At 39.3% G+C, this 23657-nt stretch overlaps 1 protein-coding gene across 3 annotated transcripts in view; it reads right to left on the bottom strand.

Annotated features, from left to right (window-relative positions):
- Nucleotides 1-23657, bottom strand: part of CDC42EP4 (CDC42 effector protein 4) — a 28926-nt gene that overhangs the window by 3680 nt on the left and 1589 nt on the right. The window contains exon 1 of one of the 3 annotated variants that reach the window (XM_074224653.1): nt 1293-23656. The exons of the other annotated variants lie outside the window; for them this stretch is intronic. The gene's annotated coding sequence lies outside the window, so the exon portion shown is untranslated. Of the gene's footprint in view, nt 1-1292; nt 23657 lie in introns of those variants that run through there. 3 annotated transcript variants of the gene reach the window in all.

The raw sequence follows: 23657 nt of genomic DNA, 5'->3' as shown, positions 1-23657 counted from the left end.
GTCTAGATAAAAATAAATCTGCTGCTGAGTTATTGTTTTTTTCCGTCTCTCTTTTAAGACTCAGCTCCCTTTCCTCAAACAATCTACTTCACCCATTCCTCCTTCATAACACCCTAGGCCAATGGCTATTGGCATTTCTGGTTTTAGAGAACACAACACTCCAGAGGAACTTAGGAAACCCAACTGACCAGCTTCTCTGGAAGATGAATCTATATTTCTATTTTTACATAATTACATAGTATTAGAGCAGGAAGGATCTTAGAAATCACCCAATCCCTTCTTCTCCCTTGCTTTTTTTTGCTTGATTTTGCTTGATTTTGTTTTAACACAATAAGCAAACGGATCCAAGGTAGTTAATTCACCCAAGATAACAATATAACCAGGCAAATCTAAACCTGACTCTTAAGTCCAATGGCCCTTTCATTACACCACACTGTTTCCCACTACATCACAAACTAAAATCAAACTAAAATGTAGACGGTACCCTGGTTTAGCCGCAACTATCTCATCACCTCCCCAAAAAAAGCTGGGTTTTGAGATGGAAGAGGGGAAGAGGTCCAAGGTCTAAGAAAGAGACTGACTCCTTAACTTTCATGGCAACCAACCCTTTAGAAAAACTACAATACCTAATTCCTGAAAAAGTCACTAAATGGTTCAGTTATAGATCAGAATTGAAAGAATTAAGAGCAACAGACTTCCCAGTAACTCACTATATTCCTACAGCTTCTCAAGAGAAGATCATCATCATCAACAAGATTAGTCCAAGTCATGCCCTGACTTAGTCACCATAAGAAATGGACTTTAAAGGTGGTACCTCAAAATTATAATGGCAAGGTGAACATGAAATGACTCTTCAGTATTTCTGCTAAATGTTTCATATTTTTAAGTGTCACCTTCTCAGAAGAGAATATTAGAAGTCATGGCTTACTGTTTCTTGTTCTCAGTCTTCAAAATTGAACAATAAGTCTTTTGCATTTTGAGAATATTTAGAGGAAATAAAATAGTTGATTTATACCTGATCTAAATTGCACATCAAAATCTAAGTTTTCCTTAAGCAATTTCCCTCTGGGATTTGGGGACCCCAGATGAAATGAGATGATAACGAAACAATGAGGAAATCCTGTTGATGTCCCAAAGAGAACAGACAAATGACAAGCCAACTTCTGAAAAACTGTTGAGAGACTAGGTAACTTGTCTTATAAATATCTCCTAATCAATAACAATTACTTATTTTCCATAGGAAATTTAGGTGGACTTTCTAATGGCTCATCAGATATGATAGTCCCACTTACCTCAGAAGTCTTCTTTGATCACAAGAGACCAACTGCCATTTATAAAGATTACTTGACCTGGGTACTGGCTCTTAAAATGACATTTCTAGTGAAGGAAACTATTCCCTCCAATTGAAGAGGACCCCAGTTCAGATAGGAGAATACTGAACCCAGAGGAAACTTGTTTCTCATCTAGAACTATAGCTATGGAGAAAACCAGTAGAACATGGATATATTGATAACCAACCTGACCCTTTAACAATTTCAGGTTTGGGGAGGCAGACCTATAACTATGTTGATGATTATTGAACCATTCCCTCAACCAACTCAGGGAGGTAGGGCAGAGAAGCCAACAGGTCACAAAAGAGTTAGAATCATATGACCCCTGAACTAAATTGTGATTTGACAAAAGAACCAGAAGATATAATCATACATGTAAGCCAGATAACAATTCTAGAAATTGTTCATGTGAAGATACCCTATGCCTACACAGCATGTATTTGCTGATGCACATGTTAATTGCTACATGTTTGATTTATGTTTATTTTATGTCTTTTATGTAAATTTGCTGATGTGCTAGTTATTCATTGGGCTATAGAGCAATATCTGAACTATGTTGTTCATTTGTTTATTTGTGTATTTGAAAGCAACAAGCATTTACTTAAATACTTACTCTGTGCTACCTACTGGACTAGGTCCTGGGGATATAAATAAAAGCAAAAAGTCCCTGTCCTCAGGCAACATAGTCTAATGGGGGAACACAACACACAAGGCAGCTGATTAAGATAGGGGTGTCAAGGTGCCCACCAGAGGGGATAGGGTGTCAAAAGTTTAGAAAGTCAAAAATCAGAGGCAAGAGGAAGTTGGCCTGACTGGGTCCCTCAACAAAATGTTGGCTACAGGAGAAACCCACCAAAGGAACAGAAGGAGACCAGCACTATAGAGGGATATGAAATGTGGGAATCAACACTTTTCAAACCTCAGAGAACAATATAAATGTTATTATCATTATTATTATTATTATACTCATTTACAGTTATACTCATGTTGTAACATTACAGCTAGTTTACTTTGTTTCATTGCTATTGATGATTTGCTTAAATACTATGGATATGTGTGTGTTATATCCTGCATGTAATTTAGAAACACCCTGTCTAGTGATGCTGTGTGTCAGTATTGTATTTTGTGATGCTTTATATTGTTAGTGTATATTTACTCTGAACAGTATTGTGTAGAATGATTACCTGGCATGCTGGGATGATCATATTTGTTATTTTCAAGGGGTAATGTTTATATTATAAAATTACAGATTTCAAATATACCCTGACTTGATTTTTTTTTTCACAAGGTACCACAAAATTCTGGCATTGGTAATAGATATAATATTACCTGGGCTATGAGCCTTGCTAAGGAAATCAGAAACTTAAATACTGTCCCAAGAACTCACTGGTTTGACGAGGTCTCTTTGAATTTAGTTTTAAAGGCTTCTGGGAGGAAGAAGCCAGAAAAGAAGAATTAGATCATCCATGGGAAGAGGTGCTGTTGGCAGTATCATGATATATCTGCTTTCTAAAGGCTATCTTCCCTCTCTATCTCTTCCAGAACTCTGATGGCATTGAGTGAGAACTGATAGAACTCTTGCCACTAACCCCACCCTGTTTCTACCTTGTTAAGGAGGGCAGTGTCAGGAGGTAAAGTCAACTCTTTTTAAGGTACTTCTCTTGTCCTCTTCCTATCAGTAACTCTCTACTCCCTTCCCCATTGGCATGCTGTGTACCCATGAACAGTAGCCTAATTGCCATAGCAGTACTCCCCTTCCCCCCTTCTGGATTTGTCCAAAACATGCAGCAGAAGGACATGGTGAATCAGGGTTAACAAAGGACATTAAGCATTAGCTTAGTATCAGAATGGGCGAGAAGCTGTTCTGGCCATAATGAAATGAAAGCCAGGTCCCATGCTCCATCAACTCAACAACTTTCCAATCTGCAGTTCTCAGCAGCTCTGATTTTATAGTTTTACAAATTTGAATGCAGAGATTATTGAAAGGATATTGGAAAGGAGCAATTTTTTAAAATCGAATTTTAGTATTTGCAATAACCCCAAAAAACAGCAAGGGAAGTATTATTCTCATTCAAAAAAATGAGGGAAAAAAATTTAAAAGAGAATGAGTGAATTGTCCAAGGAGGCTATGCAGGGATCCAGAGCCCAATTCGACATTCTTATCACTGCACTACTTACATGGTCTGGTCCCTTTCTTGCTTCCACCTCCAAGGTTCCTTAATTTTTCCCCTTCATGTTTGCAAAAACTAGTCACAACTCTGCTTTGTAGTCTGTAAAGCAGGGATTCTTAAGCATTTCTGGGTCACAGCTGTCTTTTCAGAGTGATGTTTGTAAGTACATAAAAATAAAAAACATACAAGGAAACCAGTAATATACAGTTTCTACAATGATGTAAACAGAAAGAACCACTACCCTAAGAAATAAAAAGTGAATGCAACAAAATAATAAGCAACTAACATAACTCCATAGAAGGAAAATGAGAAGATACTGCCATCTCATCCCTTTCTCGAGACAGGATTTCCACATTGAATGTATTTTCAGATTTTTTTTTAAGTGATTGATTATACTTATTTTTGTATTATTCTTTTTTTTATCCTAAAAATACTATTATATGTTATGACTCTCTGTGAGGGGAAGGGATACTGTTGAAAAGTATGGTGTTATATAAAGATATTAATAAAAACTTATTTCAAAAACATTAATTTTTTTTTTAAATTGCTCTAAATGATCTCTCTCATTCCAGTATATAACTAGAGCCAACAATCAGTTTGGCAACTTCCTCCCTCCCAACAGCTGTCTGTACCTCCTCCTTTTAGGGATCAAGGACTCAGATGTGTAGCTAAATGGGCAGCAGGGTTGATTGGGGTCAAGAGAAAAAGGGAGAACTGAGATTGACGACTATTGAAATGGGTTTGCTATGACTATAACAAGCTCTTAGTTGGATTGATCCAGGCAGCACAAGATGTCTATACCTTGGCCCACATATTACACTGGTGCGCCTTTTGCCAACCATCCAGGGAGTCAGGTTTCCAAAGCATACAGAATACTGTTCTCTCTAAGACTGAAAAAAAAAAGAAAGGATAAAAAGGAAAAGAAGTGATCAAATGGGAGAAGAGAACTATGTCTCATTAATCCAGGGTCATTGTTCTCCAGGAAAGGATTTCTCTATTCATGGTGTATTGGTTAAAGTGCTAGACTTGGGAGTTAAGAAGAATAGATTCAAAACTTGCTCTGATACAAGGGCAAGTTACTCTCTGAGCCTCAGGAAAATGAAGAGGTTGAACTAAATAGCTTCGGAAGTGTCTTCCAACTTTAAAGTTATGATAACCATGAGCTCCAGAAAAGCTCACCTTCCTTTACTCCCAATCAATTCAAAATTCTGGCATTTAACTTCTACCTCCATGCCTTTGGGAACCTGAAACTTGTAAGATAACCCAAGGTTTGGAATTAAAAACCTAATGAATTAAAAGGCCCAGCTGCAGGAATGCTTCCCTTCACCGCACTTAACCAATGGCCATGACTACACCCTCAATATCAGTACCAAGAAAGGTGCATTAAAGCTGCTCCTGGAACTCTCATGTGGATTGTCTGTGACTCCCACACCCACGTTAGCAGAAAGGCAGATAAAGGAGAATTCTGTAGGAAGGAGGAAGGAGGTTAGATCTGACTTAGAAGAAACCCAATGACATCTAGGTCTTTGGATAGAAAAATCCAATCTAGAGCTGTAATGATTTCTCTTCCCAGCAGTTATCACTAGAGGGTTGGGGGCAAGTATAGAAGGAGTTGTTTGTTTAAACTTGTGCACAAATCAAGATCCCTGACTCCTGTTCATAGAATCCCAGAATGTTACTTCTATAGGGACCTTCTAGAAATTCTCTAGTTTAGTTCCCCCTCCCCCCAATCCTATCAAGTTAACAGAAAAATTAGGAGAAGGTTGTGTAGGTGACTTGCCAAAAGCCACACCACCAGCTAGGGTGAGAACTCAAGAGAAGAACCTAGATCCTAGTGACTCCCAGTTCATTGTTCTACCATACTGTACTCTTTCTTCCTAGTATCTTGTTTTGAGTTTCCTCCAGGAAAATAATAATAGCCTTATTACCATAAGTGAAAGAAAATAATTTGATTTGCCATCAGAAGACTTGGGTTTGAGTCCTAGTTTAACTCTTATTTAATCCTTGCATGATGTTGTTATTCAATTGTTTTCAGTCACATCCAACTCTTCATGACCCCATTTGGGATTTTCTCGGGAAAGATCCAGGTGTAGTTTGCCATTTCCTTCTCCAACTCATGCTCTAAATGAAGATACTGAGGCAAACAGTGTTCTGAGATCAGATCTGAACTGAAGATGAGCTATCCTGACCCCAAGCCACATCTAGAAGCCTCAATACCCTGGATAATACTAATTTGTTGTTCAGTCATTTCCTTTGAGTTATAATAACAATAGCTAACATTTCTATAGCACTTTTGATTATGTAAGGTCAAACTGAATACAAAAGGACAGGGGAAAGGTTGAAGCTAGACAGTCTTAATGGAGACTAATTTAGACTAATTCTCATAGTTGCCCAAGGATCATAATACAACTGTTAGAATTTCTTACTCCATAGAACAATGCCATATGCCAAGGTTTTTCCCCCTATAGAGTTCTTTTAAATTTAAATAAATAAGAATTTATTAAGCACCTATTATGTGCCTTGCCCTGGGAAAACAGAAACCAATTAACCCCAGACTTTCTACCTGAAGAAGCAGCTGTCCTGACTCCATAGGGAGATCATGCATCCAACAATGACTTTCTGTCCTGATCATTATGTCTATATCACACTCCCCAATTCCCAGATTCACCATAGACCCTCTTCCTTATGTCTAGTTTTACCCTTCCACCATATCCACACTATGGAGGGCTCATCTAGGTCTTCTAGGTCAGTGAAAGAAAACCCATTAATTTCCAAAGACAACCCATCTCGCTTTTGATCGTTAGGAAAATCTTCCCCTTTACTGATCTTAACTCATTTCTAACCTTTTCTTCTAGGTCTGCTTTTTGGGACCAAACATACCAAATCTCCAACCTCTCTTGAAAGTATGTTAAGACAGTAAGCATGTGTCCAATGCCAAGCCTTTTCTTCAGGTTAAAGAGCCCTAGTTTTCTTTTTTTTAATCAGTTCTCAAAAAACATGACCTCCATTCCCCTGGTCTCCTTCTGAAGTCAAACATTGGAAGTCAAACTTCAAACTATGAACTCTTATATTTCCTACCCAGTACTCTTCCAAGTCTTTCATGGGATGGGGATGGGGATGGGGGGGGGGCAGAACAATTTAGAGATGGTAGGGAGGTAGGGCATGCATTTCCCTGCCTCAGAACCTATGGTTGTGGTTCCCTGGAGAAAAAGGACATGCTTTACTCAAAGCCATTCACTATTCCAATCTCTCTTCAATATGGGGAAGAAGAAAACAAAAGCTTGGTGGCTTCCAGATTAAGAAAGAGAACCTGTCAGATCAAATTGTGAAATTGAGTTATTGGTTAAGTCTAGCCTTGAGGCTGCTAGGCAAGGCAAATCACCCAGAGTAGGTGACTGTAATCATTTCCCTACCTTCCTGAGAGTAGTCTGGGCTCCCTTGGGTAGAGAGCTTAGTTCTAACAACAAGGCCAAGGTTCTTAAAGGGGCACAGGGTGAGGTAGAATATGTCTACTTCAAGAGCAAGGGCTGCCACAAGAATGGGGAAAGCAGATTCACCTACCATATTATTTCAAGTCATTCCACATCTGGGGAAGCCACCTGGAACAGCTGACATGGTAGCCTTTGCTTCTCCTTAGATACAGTGGTTGGGGTGGGACTGAAGAAGAGTTCTGGGGTGGGGGGGAGCTGACATCCCTTTCACAAGTCTGCTATGGCACTTCTGGTTACTCCCTCTCTCAGACTTGAGTCTGCCAGATTCTGTGGGCAGGGCAGAATTCAGAAGGACCAGCCCTGAAAAAGAGCCTATGAGAAGAGATCAGTGGCTTTCTGAGGCATCCTTGCTGTGACTCAGCTTTGGGGAAGCCGCTAAAATAGACTTAGGGAGGATCACTCCCCACTGGCCTGGCTTTGGACACCCACTGCCCATGGAAGTGAACCTTTCTTCTAAGGTAGGGCTAAGGGAAAGGATGGTAGACCTCTCAGAAGATCAGTATTTCCCTGGCTCTGCTAAATCAATTCCTACCAATAGCTCTCAAGGAAAGACACCAAGTTAGTCTTTATTTACTGTAACTCCTTCACACGTGGCCTTATTTTCTAAAATCTTGGGGACAAATCTTGCCTCTGTCCTGTCACAAGGTCCTTTCCTTCATCTACAAAAAAGAGGCTGAAGATATTTATATTAACCTAACTCACAGTGCAATTATGAGAGAAGAGATTTCAAAGACTTTTAAACTCTAGTTGCAAAGAGGCAAAATTTGACATTAAAGGGAAAAAAATAGTTAACAATCAGAACCAAAAGTCAATATCTTGGGAAATGGAGGTGAATTTCTCTTTCACTGGTTTTCACTGGTTTTCACTAGTTTTCAAGCAAAGACTAGATAGATGATAACATGTTGAATATGGGTCAAACTAGATGGCCTTTGAGGTCCTTCCTAACTTAAAATTTCTGGTATTATTACTATCTTGTCCATCCCCTTGAAGACAAAAGAAGGCCTAGGTTACATAGTTTAGCAGAATTTCGAGTTTTTGTTGTTATTCAGACATTTCAGTTGTGTCCAAATTTTTGTGACCTCATCTGAGGTTTTCTTGGCAAAGATACTGGTGTGGTTTGCCGTTTCCTTCTCCAGTTCATTTTAAAGATGAGGAAACGAAGGCAAACAGGGTTAAATGTCTTGCCCAGGGATACCCAGCTAGTTAGTGTTGGAAGCCAGATTTTTAAATTCAGGAAGATAGAAGCCTAGACTTCTAATCCATTGTGCCCAAGATCTGTGAGAAGAATTTCCCAAATCCTATGGTATTTACATGATTCCTTTTCAGAAACAAGATCATCACTACATTTCCCTGCCTGAAAACTTAGGGTTGCAGTCTCCTGGAGAAAAAGGGATGCTTTACTCAGTCATCCAGTACTTCAATAGGAAAGAAGAAGAAAACAAAAGCCTGGTGGGCTCCTGATCAAATAATAGAATCTCTAAAATCAAATAGTGATACTGAGTTATTGGTTAAATTTACTCTTGAGGGCTCCAAGTAAGGCAAGAACCTCCATTAAAGGAAAGAATGTTGGGGAGGTGCCTTCTTCAGGCTATGCAAAGTCATAGTTCTGAGGAAGGGCATTCTTACTAACTTATAGTATTTGGCACCAGTATAAGCAATCTTGATATAAAGACATATTAAGCTCATCTCACAGATAGAGTGATTTTTAGCAAATAGGAGTTTTCTGGGATATGCATCAACAATAGCTAAGTATTGGAACTAGTTGGTCTTAGCAAGGAAATTAAAGGAATTAGGAAAAGTATTTTTACTTGAGAAGAAATTCAACAGAATTCAGCAATTTTAGCAGAGCTGTATACTCATAGATGTTCAATAATGACTTGTTAGTATCTCTCCTAAGCCCGAACATTCAGATATTCCTTCTTTATCTTGTTTTCTTCTCCTCATCCAAAACAAAGAAAATATTGCGTGACAGGTATATGCATCCTCATTTTATTCTTAGGATTTAGAGCAGGAAGGGACCTTAGAGGTTGTCTAGACTAACCCTTCATTTTTCAAATAAGAAAATCTGAGACCCAGACTTAATCAATGTCAAAGAATTTATAAATTTTTTCAGACAGTTTCAAACCAATATCCTCTTACTACAAATCCTTTGCTCTTTCCACAATCCACAGTCATCTCATGGAGAAAATTGTTCTTTAAAGTAAAATGTCATTGGGGCAGCTAAGTGACCCAGTGGATAGGGCACCAAACCTAGAGTCAGGAGGGTTTGAGTTCAAATTCTGCCTTAGACATTTACAAATTGTGTGATCCTGGGCAAATCACTTAACCCTGTTTTCAAAAATAAAATAAAATGAAATGTCATGACAGGCACGGGGTGGGGGTGGGGGACACTTAAGGTATAAAAGAGCCCAGGAGAACCAGCTGGATGGTGCAGTACATAAAGCCCTGGCCTTGAAGTCAGGAGAATAGGAGTTCGAATCCAGTCTCAGACATTTACTAACTGTGTGACCTTGGGCAAGTCAGTTAACCCTGATGCCTAACATCCAGGGCTATCTCCAGCCATCCTGATTCATATCTGGCCATCCGACCTGGATGGCTCTGCAGGAGAAAGTGAGGTTGGTGACTTAGCACAGCACTCTCTCTCATTCAAATCCAATTCATGTGCTTGTCATGGCATCACCTCCCTGTTGTCATGGTCTTCTTTGAGAATGAAGGACAAACACTATCATTTTGTCACCAGGGACAAGTCACTCAAAATCTCTCTGAACCTCAGTTTCCTCATCTATAAAATGATAAAGAACAGTCTGTGAAATGACAACATTAAATTTAAGGAAAACAACTTGAAGACGTCAGAATTCTGACCACAGTAGGAACCAATCATAGCTTCATAAGACTGAGGATGAAACATCTCTTCTACCACCTGGTAGAGAGAGAAGAAAGGTACAATACTAGACATGCATTCTCAGACATTGTGACCAATGTGTTGTTGATATGTGTATGTATTGTCTGACTATATACATTTATTATAATGGAACACTTCTACAGGCAGGATGGGTTAGAAAGGTAGGTTATGGGTAGCAAGAGACATGGGAAAAAATTTAATTCATTGAAATCAATTAACTGTTACTAAATAAACTTTGGTGGTTGTATCAATGTTTAATATAACATTTAATTTTTAAAAATAAAATGAAGATGGTTGGACTAACTTTGTAAGAATTATCTCTAAGATTTTATCTACAACTTTGCTGTCCAGAAAAGAAGGGAGCTTAGGTGTTTCCTATCAACAGCTGCATCCTGATTCCACCTACCAGACCAAACAAGAGAAACTAAATACTCCAACCACCCCAAAGGAGATCCGCTTGTTTCCTGTGTCTTAAAAAGAATTCAAGAGTTGGAAGGGACCTTAAAGTCCAACCTCCCACTTCTTGCAGGAATTCTGTCTCCAATCTTCTGGATGCTTAGTCATCCTGTATCTTTTCCTTCTCTTATAAAATCCAGGGGAGTTTCAAAGTTGTTAATCCTCATTAGCAAGAAAGGAGTTTAAACAGTAATGATCACACAGGAGAGACTGCCTACAGCCCCTAGCTGAAACATTGTCTCTCCCCTAGGATATCTGTTGTAGGATTCCATTACTAATTCTGAGAAGGACTGGTTGAGAACACTGCTCCCTTGAAGTTCCTGGGTGGGAGAAGGTGGTTGTTTCTCTAAAGCAGAGATAGAAACAGCAACAGCAACTGGAACAAATCACTTCCTCTCTGGACATTAGGGATCTCAATTGTTAAGTGTGTGTGTATGGGGGGGGGGGTATAGAACAAAGTAACTTGTAATTGTTGTGCCACATTAATACTGTGCTTCAACCCCCTTTCATAATTTGGTAAAAGTATATGGACTTCTCAGAAGAAGGTTGTTAAAGGCATAACTAAAATAAACAGGATTACAAAGAAAACCAAAACTACTGAAATACAATCATCCATATATTTATAATTCATAAACCCAAGTTAAGAACTCTTGCTTTAAGGTTTACAAATAACTTTCCTCATAACTCTTTGAGATAGATGCTTACAAAATGTTACTACTAATCAATTTATAGATAAGAAAATTGAGGCTGATTGTAGGTAGCCTAAAGTCATGTTCCTTAGGACAAATCAGGACTCTGGTACTTCCTTGTTCTGTGACTCTGGCTAAGTTTCTTAACCCATTTGCCTTAGTTTCTTCATCTGTATTTTTTTTTAGATTTTTGCAAGGCATTAGGGTTAAGTGACTTGCCCAAGGTCACACAGCTAGGCAATTATTAAGTGTCTGAGGCTGGATTTGAACTTAGGTCCTCCTGACTCCAGGGCTGTTGCACTATTTACTGTGTCACCTAGCTGTCCCCCCTTCATCCATAAAATGAGCTGGCAAACTACTCCAAGGATCTTTGCCAGGAAAACTCCAAATGGCTACATGAAAGATCAGACACAACTGAAAAGGACTGAACAATAACAAATAATTGACTTGCTTGTGGTTATGAAATAAATACCTAGTCTGGGATTCAAAACAGATCCTTCATATAGCCAGTCCAAGAATCTTTTCTACCATACTAGTTGTCATTCCATTGCAGAACCATAGAATAGGATCACTTTCTAGCTCCTAAGGAGGTTCCCCTACCTGTAATTGTCCTTCTACTTCTTCCCTTATAGAAAAGTTTCCCAGACCAGAAAATTCAACCTCTTTACTAGCTGTGTCACCCATGGTCAAACACTTAACCTATATCTGCCTCAGTTTTGTCAACTATAAAATGGGGATCATAATTCCTACCTCCTATTTGAGGATCAAATGAGATCACATCTGTCAAGTGCTCAAACACAGTAGGAACTTGATAATGTTCATTTTTCCCCCTTCTCTTCTTTCCCTTTATCTTATGCAGGAATCACTTCTTGCCCCCACTGAGCATCTAAGGGTCAGGATGGACAAATCTATCAAACTGCTATAAGTTCTAATTAAGGAGATCTAAGGGAGCAAAGAAGGGGAAAACCCTGCACTAAATTGAATGGTTCCAAAGAGTTATTCCAGTTCTAGGATCTTCTCACGGGAAAGTGCTAGATCAGCTTTCCCAAAGTAGCTGCCCATATTCCTTTCCTATTCCTTTCCTCCCAGCTGGCCTGGCCAGTATCTCTAACCCCTTCAGCTGCAGCTGGAAAAGTCAGGTTCCCATAGAAACCTCTAAGTCATTGATGCCTCTAAGTCATCAGCTGGAAGCACTGTGGATGTCTCCTTCCAGGCAGAGAAGGAACAAAGATCCTGAGTTTCACCACATACTTTTAACAGAAGTTAGTAGTCCCTCACACATTCCAGAGATACCCCTCCTGAGGAAACACAAGCAATTAAAAGTTCAACTTTGGACAAGACAACAGGAGAGAATTAGAGGGACGGAGAGACAATGCTATAATTTCTCTACCACTTCTGCTTTCTTTTTGCTTCTCTTTTTTTTTAAATAAAGAAAAACTAGTGGAGTTCAGCTGAGCTGGGGAAAACGCCCTATGACAAGAAAGTTTTGAGGTTTCCCCCCCTAGTCACCATGGGGATGGCTTTAAATAGTTTCTTTTGTTAAAAATCATTCTGGGAGGCTGGAAAAAAACCCTATCTAGGCTTCCTGGACCATTACTGTCATTCCCACTTTATCTCTGGGAAAAGTACAGGTTATCCTATAGGCCCCACCACTGCATACTCCCCATTGCATCCTCTAAAAGGCTACCACTTATAAGAATCTTCCCTCCTTTCAAAGATAATGACATCACCCTGTTCATCTCCTCCCTTTGATACTACTTCCCATCTTCCTCCAAGGTTAGAGATTTCTTAGCCCCTGGAACTCTTAATTTGGGAAAGACAGTAGTTGAAGTTAAAAATAAAACAAACCAGAATTTGGAATAGACCAACTTGTTGGGGGAGTAAGTTAGAACTTCTAGAAATTTCCTGGTTTTGGAGGACATTCAATGGTCTAGGGGAAGAACGAGTAAGTACAGAGAAGTGGTGTGAGGTGACAGGAAGCTGTTTAGGAATCAGAGTGATGAGCACCAGTGAGTGACTCAATGACATCTGGCAGCTTCATTTGTTTATATGTCTCTTCCTGATGATCTCTCCACCCTCTTGTATTTCCCAAACAACATAATGGGTCAGGCTTTTACTTACACAGAAAGAGGGAAAGGGAAAGGAGACAAGAGAGATTCAGTCCTGGTCTGGATCATCCCAACTTGAAGGTGGTCTGGGAGCCATCTTCCAATCAGCACCACCCCTCCACCCCCTTCTACCCAGAAACTCAGGGAAAACACATAGTTGAAATCAGATCCAATGGCTTTATTTTGGGTCAGCCACACCGTTTCTCTTATAAGTTTCCTCAGCTGACACCAGAATATCCCACTACAGATCTGGCTGGTGAATCCCCAGGTGTCGTCCAACTCTACAATAAGCATCATGGTAGTATTCCACAGGTCTGTATGTCAAAGTATCAACCTGTTCTGTGATTCTTTCAAGGTCCCCACTCTGGTCCTAAGCTCTCATAGAAAAGTCTCAGTTAAGGATATTAGAGGAAGAGAAAGGGAGGGAGTGTGGACTGAATCAGACAGTTCCAAGGGGGAGAGAGCATTTCTAGGGTCTTCTCATGGGAAGAAGTTAATTCCCCCAACTTCAGGAAACCACAACCCTCCATCATTACTGTGTTTTCTTCAGTACTTTCAAGAATCAAAGATTTCAAGGAGGTGATACAGATCATAACTGCTCTATGAGTTGTTATAACCAAAAATAATGACAGTGATGAATCATTCTGAATTTAGCTATAGTTGCCTTAGATGACATTTGGGCTCTGGCTAGGCTTGTACTTGAAACCTTTCCAATTTGATAGGATTTGAGCAGGGAGTCTTAACCTGGAGGGGGAGAAGAGGAAGAAGAGGATCCATTGATATGTTTAAAAAATATATTTTGCTAAGCATGTCTAAATTCACATTCTTTTTTAATTTATTCATTTTAAAACATTTTGAAATGTTGATTAACTCTAGCTTATCTTGTCTAGATCTTGTTTGTATATAGATTGTAAGTACCATGGTGGCAGGAATGTGTTTTGTTTTTCTTTGGATCTCTGGTGGTCAGCATAATACCTGGTATGCAGGAAGCATTTAATAAATGCTTTTTGACTGAATAACAAGGCATCCATAGGCTTTATCAGATTACCAAAGGGGAATATGACACCAAAAAAAGTTAAGATCCTCAGTGTTAGAGTTTTTGTTCTATTGACATGACTTTTGGAAGCCCAGAGTCATGACTATTCCAGACATAGCTACCCCAGGACTGGAATAGTATCTCAATGTAGGCTCTTGCCTCATTTCAAGAAAGTATGTTAAACTCAAGAAAGAGTTTATCTCAAGGTGCCCAAAGTGGGATCATCCAATGTGGTATAGGGGGATACAGGCCAAAGATAGTCCAAGGAAGAGTATGAGTTGAAATATCAGAGATCCTCAAAATTACTCTCTTGGGTACCCTCTGAGTCAATGAAGGCTTTCAAGCAGAGATAGGATATCTCAAAGCTAATTCTCCAGTCTAAGGAGTATTTTTAAAAAGGCCTATCATGTTTAAAGCATATATTACCATATATTATATGCTGGGAATACAAAAACAAAATAAATGAGTCTCTCCCCCACAAAATTTATATTCTACTAAGGGGATACAAATGTAGAAAAGATAAATATATAAGTAATTTGAAGAGGGAAAATGCAATAAAAAGCTAGGCTTCCCATCAGCAGTGGCATTTAATCTGATATTTAAAGGTATATAGGGATTCAGAGAGGTAGAGATGAGGACAGAGAGCATTACAGGATGAACTTGCTTTTAAATACCCTGACAACTGTATTTCAAAGTAACTAGCTTCCTATTTTGTGCTTTAAAAAAACATTCTTCTGAGAAGGGGACCATGGGTTTTATTGGACAGCAGAAAGTATCACTGACACACAAAAAAAGATTAAGAAACTTGGATGAAGTCTGTGAAAATGCAGAGATTATAGGAGCAGCACGGTGGCTCAGTGGCAGAGAACCAACTCTGGAGTCAGTAGGACCTGAGTTCAAATCCAACACTTGTTAGCTATACTTTAACCCTATTACCTCCCCCAAACAAAAACAAAGGTAGCAAATGGAATACCACATTTAAGGGAATATATTAAGCAAAGCACAAAGGCAAACAAGAGCCCTGCAGCTCCCCATATATGATATAGAAAGCATAACGAGAAGAGAAGTGAAATCAGCCTGCAAAGTCAGGCTGGCACCATATTGCAAAGGACTTTAAATTCATGGAGAGTTTGCATTTTTATCCTCAAGGTGATAGGAAATCACTCTCAGGTAAAGAGGCTCTTCTGGAGCCCACCTTTTAGAGATCCCAGATAATAATGGCACCAGTTAACTGAGAATCTTCATTCTCGTTTATTATTTGGACCACTTAGCACACCTCTGTAAAGCAGGTCCGGAAAAAGTAAAGGTAGGAGGAGAGAAAGACTTTCTTTTACAAAAGAATGGGCTGTCTCTGGACTTAGGAGAGTCCTATCATTTAAGGTATTCAAGCAGATACCAGCTGAGCACTTGTCGAAGATGTTATAAAGGAAATTCCTCTTAGGAAAAAAAAAAGTTGGACTACATGCTGTCTGAAATAAATTCTGGCTCTAAGGATCTATGAAAGCAGAATGGCTGTGTTGGCTTTCATTCCAAGGGAATTCCCAGTGCTTCAGTATGGGGGAAGAATGGGAGATAAGGAGTTTAGAAAGAAGAGAGAGAAGAAAAAGAAATACATCCTAACCTAGAATAAAGGCTTATGACCAGGGGGAGGGGGAGGGGTGGAGCAGGAAGTTCAAGTCACAGAGATGCCCAGGGAGAAGGAACCCATCTTAGTGGAAAAACTCAGGAGTAGAACAGCTCACCATGTAGACTGGAACATCACCACCCTCCTAAAAAAGCTGTGCCCTTGAGGAGGGGGTGGGATACAGAAAGTCAAGTACTAAGGGAAAGCTTTACTTTCAGAATGAAAGGGAAAGGACATGACCTGACTTATAATAACGATCATAGCCAGATAAAAAATTAGACTTTGTTTGCATTCATGGGCACATGGCAGTAATCCTTAGAAGTAACCCAGCTGTTGACCCCCTCCCAGAACTGGACAAGTAGAGATTGTATACTGGTCAGGAGTGGGGAAAGGTGATGGCTAGATGATTCACATAGCACAGATAACTAATATGGGGCTAAATCCATCCTGTTCATGACCAAGGTGGTCCTGAAGTTGAAGATGTTTTCCAAGTATATCTATTGAGCTCTTAATTATTTGCTTTTAAAAATGCCATTGGAATGACAGAAGAACAAGTTCATTCCTGCAAGCCAGATTAAATGAATTAGTCTTTCCAAGAATAGCATGACCAAGATGGGTGAATGAAAGAATGATGCCTTTCTACAGCAAGGGTGCTTCATCTACGAGCTGTAAACTTGCTTTTAAATACTCTGACAACTGTATTTCAAAGTAACTGGCTTCCTATTTTGTGCTTTAAAAAAGCATTCTTCTGGAAAGGGGACCATAGGTTTTACTGGACAGCAGAAAGTATCACTGACATACAAGAAAGATTAAGAAACCCCTGGATTAGAGGGAAGTTCTGTCCTTAGACATGTCCTATTCAATATTTTCATGAATGACTTGAAAACAAGCCAATCATATTTAAAGATGACACAAAGTTTGGAGCAGCAAAAAGATTAGATCATGGGATCATCATCCAAAAAAATATCTAGACACACTAGGATGATGGATTGAATCTAATTAAAGTACATTTATTCCTGTTAATTTCAAGCCCTATACTTGGATTTAAAAAAATAACACCAGCTTAAGAAATATGATTGGAAAAGGCTGAAAAAGAACTCATAGTAAAAAAAAAAAGATCTGGAGGTTTTTTGTACTACAAAGTCAACAAAAGTCAACAGTATGACATTAAAAAAATCAAATAGTCTCATGGACTGAATTAATATAGAGTCCAGAATGAGGGAAGAAACAGCTCCTCTGTATCATTCTTTAAAAAAGACTTGGTTTTCAGGAGGAATGGGAATTGAGGGAAGCCTGGAGGGATTTGCATGAACTAATGCTGAATGAGATGAGCAGAACCAGAAAAACACTGTATACCCTAAGAGCAACATGGAGGTGATGATCAACCTTGATGGACTCACTCATTTCATCAGTGCAACAATCAGGGACAATTTTGGGCTGTCCGAAGTGGAGAATATCATCTGTATTCAGATAAAGAACCATGGAGTTTGAAAAAAGTCCAAGGACTATTTCCTTTAATTTAGAAAAAAAATCTGACATCTTATTGTCTGATCTTGCTATCTCTTATACTTTGTATTTCTTCCTTAAGGATATAATTTCTCTCTCATCACACTCAATTTGGATCAATGCATACCATGGAAATAATGTAAAGACTGGCAAAATTGCCTTCTGTGGGGGGTGGGGGAAGGAAATAAGATTAAGGAAAAAATTGTAAAACTCAAAATAAATAAAATGTTTAATGGGAAAAAAGACTTGGTTTTGAGAGGCATTTCCCCCCCTTTGCAATCCTATGTAATTTATTTTATGCATGTAAAATGCAATAATAAAAATTAGCATCTATATGTTGACAAATCACTTCTTAAATGATATCTCATTTGATCCTCAAAAAAAATCCTGGGAGGGAGGTTCTTTTATTAACACCATTTCCAGATGAAGAAACTGAAGTTAAGAGTGATATGTCCAGGGTGAGTCAATCAATAATCACTTAATAAATACCTAACTATATACCAGACAATAAGCAAAGTGTTAGTAGGTGTTTGAATCTAGATTTCATCTAGAGATTCATTTTTTAGTAAGGGCATTAGCAAGACGTAGCCGAGGAAAGTAGCCAGGATAAGGGGACACTAGAAATTTCATACCTGGATATCTTGAAGGAATTGGGCTCTGTTAACCCATATAAGAGAAGACTCTGTGACCTTCAAGCTGCTATAATGTGGAAAAAGGGTTGACTCCATAAAATACAAGTAGGAACAATCTACTCCGATTGCAAAGATTGATATAGGGGGAGAAGAGCTTTCTGACAATTAGAGCCATCCAAAAGCAGAATGGGGAGCAGAATAGTTTGGTAAGAGCTAATTCACACATAGATAATTATAACACAGACTCTTGCCCTGCCATGTACTCCCTGGGTGACCTTGGGTCACAGTACATTTTGGAGTCTCAGTTTCTCTATGTCTAAAAATCAAGGAGTTGGATCTGATGACCTCTAAGTTTTTTTTAAGTTCTGAATCTATGATCTGATTTGGAAAGGCTTTGTGATGTGCTCTCTCAGACCCTAGGGACTATAGGAAGGCCAAGAGGATTTCTACTGAAAAAGTGAAATCTCTCCCCATTTTAAAAGGTTAAAAAAATAGAATAAAAGATAGAGATTACCAGTACTCCTGTTCCTCAGAAGAAAGGTTTCAGATACCTGCTACCAATAGAATAGGATGACAGCACCAGAGAACAGATATATAAGGGTAAATAAAAAGTAATTTATTCCTCTTTGTATGGTACAACCAGAAGTCAATGAATGCTATTGGGAAGGTCATCCAAAGTACCCCCAGGAATAATGCAAGTTCACAGCTAACTCAGCGAATATAGACATAGTTTAAGCTGGGGCTTAAAAGCCTGGACTTCTTAATATAGGGACAAGGAAAATGAAGTTTGGCTTAAAAAGAGGCTACAGGAAGAGCAGAGCCTATAAAGAGTCATCCACTCAAACCCTTCCTTGCATTCCAGTCCAGTGGACTGAGTTGGAAGTTCCCAGCTCCAAGATCCTGGATTCAGTGACCTCTAGAAAGCCTTCCTGATTCCCAAATCCTCTAGCTTTCCTTAAGGCCCCAAGGAGCAGCCTCCTGTTCACAAGTCACAGAATCCAAGCTGTAGGTCATATCTCTCGGCCTCCAGGGTCAGGTTGTTCAACTTCTTGCTCTTTCCCCACCCCCCAAGCTTTTATCACTGGCATCTCTTCTAGGCTTTCATTCTATGGGTGACAGAGGTTCCCCCACCCATCCCTGAAGAAAGTTTCACCAAGTCCTTCCAGAAGTGGGAGGAAAAAAAAACAACAGGCCATTTCTCAACAAAAGAAGGTCAATATCTGTCCACATCAACTTCACTCATCTCCGAGTCCCAATCACAGATATAACACAGACTTTTCTTTTTCTAGAACTGGTTTTTAGAGGCAAAGGGCCTCTAAAGGTCCTCTAGGCATACCAGTTCAGTTGCCCTGGCCTTTCCTTATCAGAAAAAAAAAATGAGGACTAGTTTTAAGTGATCTTGATCTTGTGATCTAAATCATAAATCTTATATTTACATGCAAAACAAAGCAAAATTACTCTAAAGCAAACCCAGGCAGGGCCTTGAGTGAAGAATATATTTAATAAATATTTACTGGGCTTGTGGATTTGATTCACTTGAACCACTGACCTTGAACTATTCATCCTATCTTTCACCAGAAAAATATCTGTAACTATCACCCTTAATTATAAGTATACCCCCAAGAATCTCTCCTGAACTTTCCCTCTCCTTTCCTCTCTCTACATTAGCTCTCACAATTCAATAAATTACAGTGGCTCCCTATCACCATCAGAATCAAATATAAAATCCTCTGATGCTGAAAACCTTTCACAACAGGATCCCCTCCCATATTTCTAGTCTGTTTAACCTGAATCACCCCCAAGTACCCTGCAACCCAACAACACTGGCCTCCTTTCTGTTTTTTGAACAAGACATTCCATCGCTGATCTCCAGATATTTTCATTAGCTGTCCTACATGCCTTGAAAGCTCTCCTGCCTCATCTTTGCCTTCCAGCTTCCCAGGTTCCTCCATCTTCTACAAGATTCCCCCTGAATGCTTGTGCCTTCCTCTTGATTATTTCCAATTTATCTGGTCTATATTTTCTTTGCTCAAGCATGTTTTCATGTTATCACCCCTCCATACCCCATTAGAATGTGAGTTCTTTGATAGCAGGCATTATATTTTGCCTATATATATATATATATATATATATATATATCCTTATTGCTTTGCACAACATCTGGCAAATAGTGTAGAAACTTATTAAATGTTTATTGACTGACAGAACAGTTCTTGATCTTCCCACCTCTCACTTGTAAAGTATCTACAGCTGTAACTTTTCTATTCTCCTTCCCCATAAAGTAGGGTTTTCCCATTCTTTCTTTTGTACTTTTCTCTTCTCTCTACAATCTTTGGTGACATTATCAACTCCCTTGTTTGATAAGCAATAAACTTCCCAAGATCAACCCTGATCTCCCTCCTAAATTTCAGGCCTAAATTACCAATTGCCTATTGTATATTCCAAACTGGATGATCCATAGGCATCTCAAATTCATCATGGACAAAATGCCCCCATAACCATTCCTCCTTAAAACTTTCCTATTTCTGCTGCACAACCTTCTGGTCACCCCAATTAGAAACCTCTCATTCTTGACTTCTAAAACTCTTCCTTCCTCATCCAACATAACATACCTGTTGTTGAGTCTTGTTAATTCTATTTTCATAATATCTCTCCTGTTTATTGCCTTCATTCCATAGTCTACTCTTATCACTTCTAACCTGGACCAATCCAAGAAACTACTAAAAGTGTTTTCTTCTTCCAATTTGTCTATTTTCCCATTCATTCTCCATACCTTGCCAAAGGGATCTTCCTAAAAGCACAGGTATAAGGTCAAATGCAAACTCCTCTGTAGGGCATTGAAGGTCTTTTATTACCAGGATCCAACCTACCTTTCCAGTTTTATCCCTATTCCCCTTTATACTCATTGCCCAATCAAAATGACCTTTTTTCTATTTCTTACACATGACAGCCTCATACCTGAAATGCACTCCCTTTCTCATCCCTATGCCTCTTAGATGCCAATTTCCTACAAAGCTCAGCTTGACATTATCATGAAGACAAACAAGGTCCTTCTTGACCTTTGCAAAGATTTTTTTCCCCTCCAAAAAAATTCATATATTTATATTTTGTAAATAAATACCCCTGTACATGCAGTATCCCTGAAGGGAATGCATACTCTTGAGAGATCTTTGTGTCCTTTATAAGCAACCAAGAGGCACGTTGCAAGAGTTTGAAAATACACAGGCTCTGTGATCATCCAATGAGCACCCACTGTATACCTAACAAAATCTGAGGCACAGAGGGGAGGATGTTGAGTGGAATATTCCCCAGAGGAGTCTCTATATTTTTTTAAGTGGATTTTTACCTCACACAGTGTTAGCATATAACAAATGTTATATCTACAAATGCCTTCTCCAATTATGGATAGCTTTTTTTTTTTAACCAAATTATCTTTTTCCTTTTGAACCCTTTTCCTGCTCTCTTGTTTAAATTTTCATGTTTTATGAACACTTTTGTCTTTTCTGTCAAAATCCAAATTTATATTCTGGTCATGTTTATTGAAAAAAAAAAGTTTCCTTCTGCCCTACAGGTCCATCACCTCTCTTTTAAGTGCTGAGAAGCAGAATTCATCACAGCTTCCTGGGATAGTCATTGCATTATTCCTAGTTCTAAAGTTTTTCACAGTAATTTTCCTTTAGAATGTCTCTCTCTCCATATTTGCACATGAGTCCTTTCTCTGTCTTTCATCTTTGTGGAATATAAGCCTAATGGTGCTATTGGTGGGTCAAAGGGTATACTCAGTTTAGAGACTTTTTGAGTTTAGTTTCAAATTGCTTTCCAGAATGAAGCCATTCATGGCTCCATTAACATTGTGTTAAATGTGCCTATGCCTCCTATAATCCCTTCAACAATTGCCATTTCCTCTTTTTGTAATCTCTGCCAATCTAAGGATTGTAAGGTGGACTCTCTCAGGTGTTTTAAATTGTATGTCTATTGTTGAGCAAAATATCTTTTCCACAGAGGTTAGCCTCATTTTACAGATTGGGATGTTGAATTGAAGAAAATATAATTGTGAATTTGGCTTGGTGTGTGTATGAACTAGCCGAATTGTTGCAGACACTGTCACCTATAGCAGAGTAGTGTGCAATGTGGGTAAAAGACTCTTATTCCTGAGGAGTAAGCAAAAAATCTTTGGGGATTTTTATTAGGAAAGGGTGGGGAGGAAAAAAAAAAGGAAGAACAAAAGATTAGTGATTTCCTCAAAGTGGACATCCAAGCACAAGGAACCTGGGTGAGCAGAGTCAACAGTTAGAGGAGGACCTTAAAATCAAATCAGTAAAATAAAAAAAAATCAAATCAGATGCCAAGGAGATGCTTAACAAAAAGATCTGAGACTTAAAACACTACAATACAGCCTCCCCTTTGTTGTTAGTTCCTTAACCCTGAAAATTCAGGTCTCTGTCCCTGAAAGCTCCAGGGAAGATTTTTGGCCCTTGTCACCTGGAGAAGATAAAACCCAGAATATCTTCTCAGGTATCTCTCTAAAAACAACTACAGAGAACCTCAATCTTTCACATGAAGGAGTAGCTAGCCTTCAGACAAGGATGGAGAGACAAGGTCCAAGTTCAAAGATTAAGATTAAAAAAACAACTAAAGCACAAAAACGTAATCTGGCAATACTTCCATCACATAAAACAGTTTTCAGACAAGCAAGGAAAGTCAGGAGGGAAGCTTGGAAAATCAGACATAGCCTGCAAAGCGAAAGAAAAGAAAACAAGAAAACCGAGGATTTCTTGGAGAGTATTATTCAGTCCCTTCTTTGTAGCCGGTCCCCTTTGTTCTCTACAGTTTCAGTTTATTCTCCTGGTATCCCCAGTCAGAAAGCAGAGAAAGTACCTTCCTCCATTCCACCCAGATGCACTTTCAGAGAACCGGTGATGGAGGTGGGGGAAGGGAAGATTAGAAGGGAAGTTATTAGAAACCGAGACTCTATAACCCTAACTCCTGCAACTGGGCCCCTCATTGTTCCCTTCTCAGACTCCTAATTGGAAAAATCTCTCCCAGATCCTATTAGCTGGAGACAGATGGGAAGCAGTGTATTTCTCCCTAGCACCTCAACATCTGCATTCCATTTTTCGGAAGGGGGGGGTGAAGAGACTCCAAAGGGGTCTAGACATACAAACTGCCCTCTTTTCCCTAACCCAAATGTTCATGGCTACCTAGGTAACAAGGAGAGAATGGAGGTAGGGACAAGGAGAGAAAATGGAGAGGAGAGTTAGAGGAAAATGGGGGGGAAAGTGTTTCATTTTCCCTCCTTCCTCAGTTAGGAAAAAAGAAAACTTTCAAAAACCAAGGCCAACGTGTTCCATTCGAAGGAAATGCCTTCAACCTGGTTTGAATCAGCGAGCATCCACCCACCCAACCCATCCAACACCCGAACGAGCTCTCATAGAAGCACACACAGGAAAGCGGGCTCATTGACACTCGCTGCATCTGGGCTGAATGACTGAAATGCACCCGCGCCGGGGCTGGTCCAGGTAGAAATGCACATGCTTAGGCTCAGCCACTGAAATTCATACACACTAAGGCCGGTCCAGTCACACACACACACACACACACACACACACACACACACAGACACACACAACATGCCGGTTTAGTGACTCACACACAGGCACGTCTCCCTTTAGTCCACCCGTCTCCAAAATCAGCCCAACTAGGTCTCCTCT

Source organism: Macrotis lagotis, chromosome 2 (genome assembly GCF_037893015.1).
Source record: "Macrotis lagotis isolate mMagLag1 chromosome 2, bilby.v1.9.chrom.fasta, whole genome shotgun sequence".
Lineage (NCBI taxonomy): Eukaryota > Metazoa > Chordata > Mammalia > Peramelemorphia > Peramelidae > Macrotis > Macrotis lagotis.
Note: the sequence above shows the minus strand (reverse complement) of the source record. Positions and strands in the feature narration are given on the sequence as shown.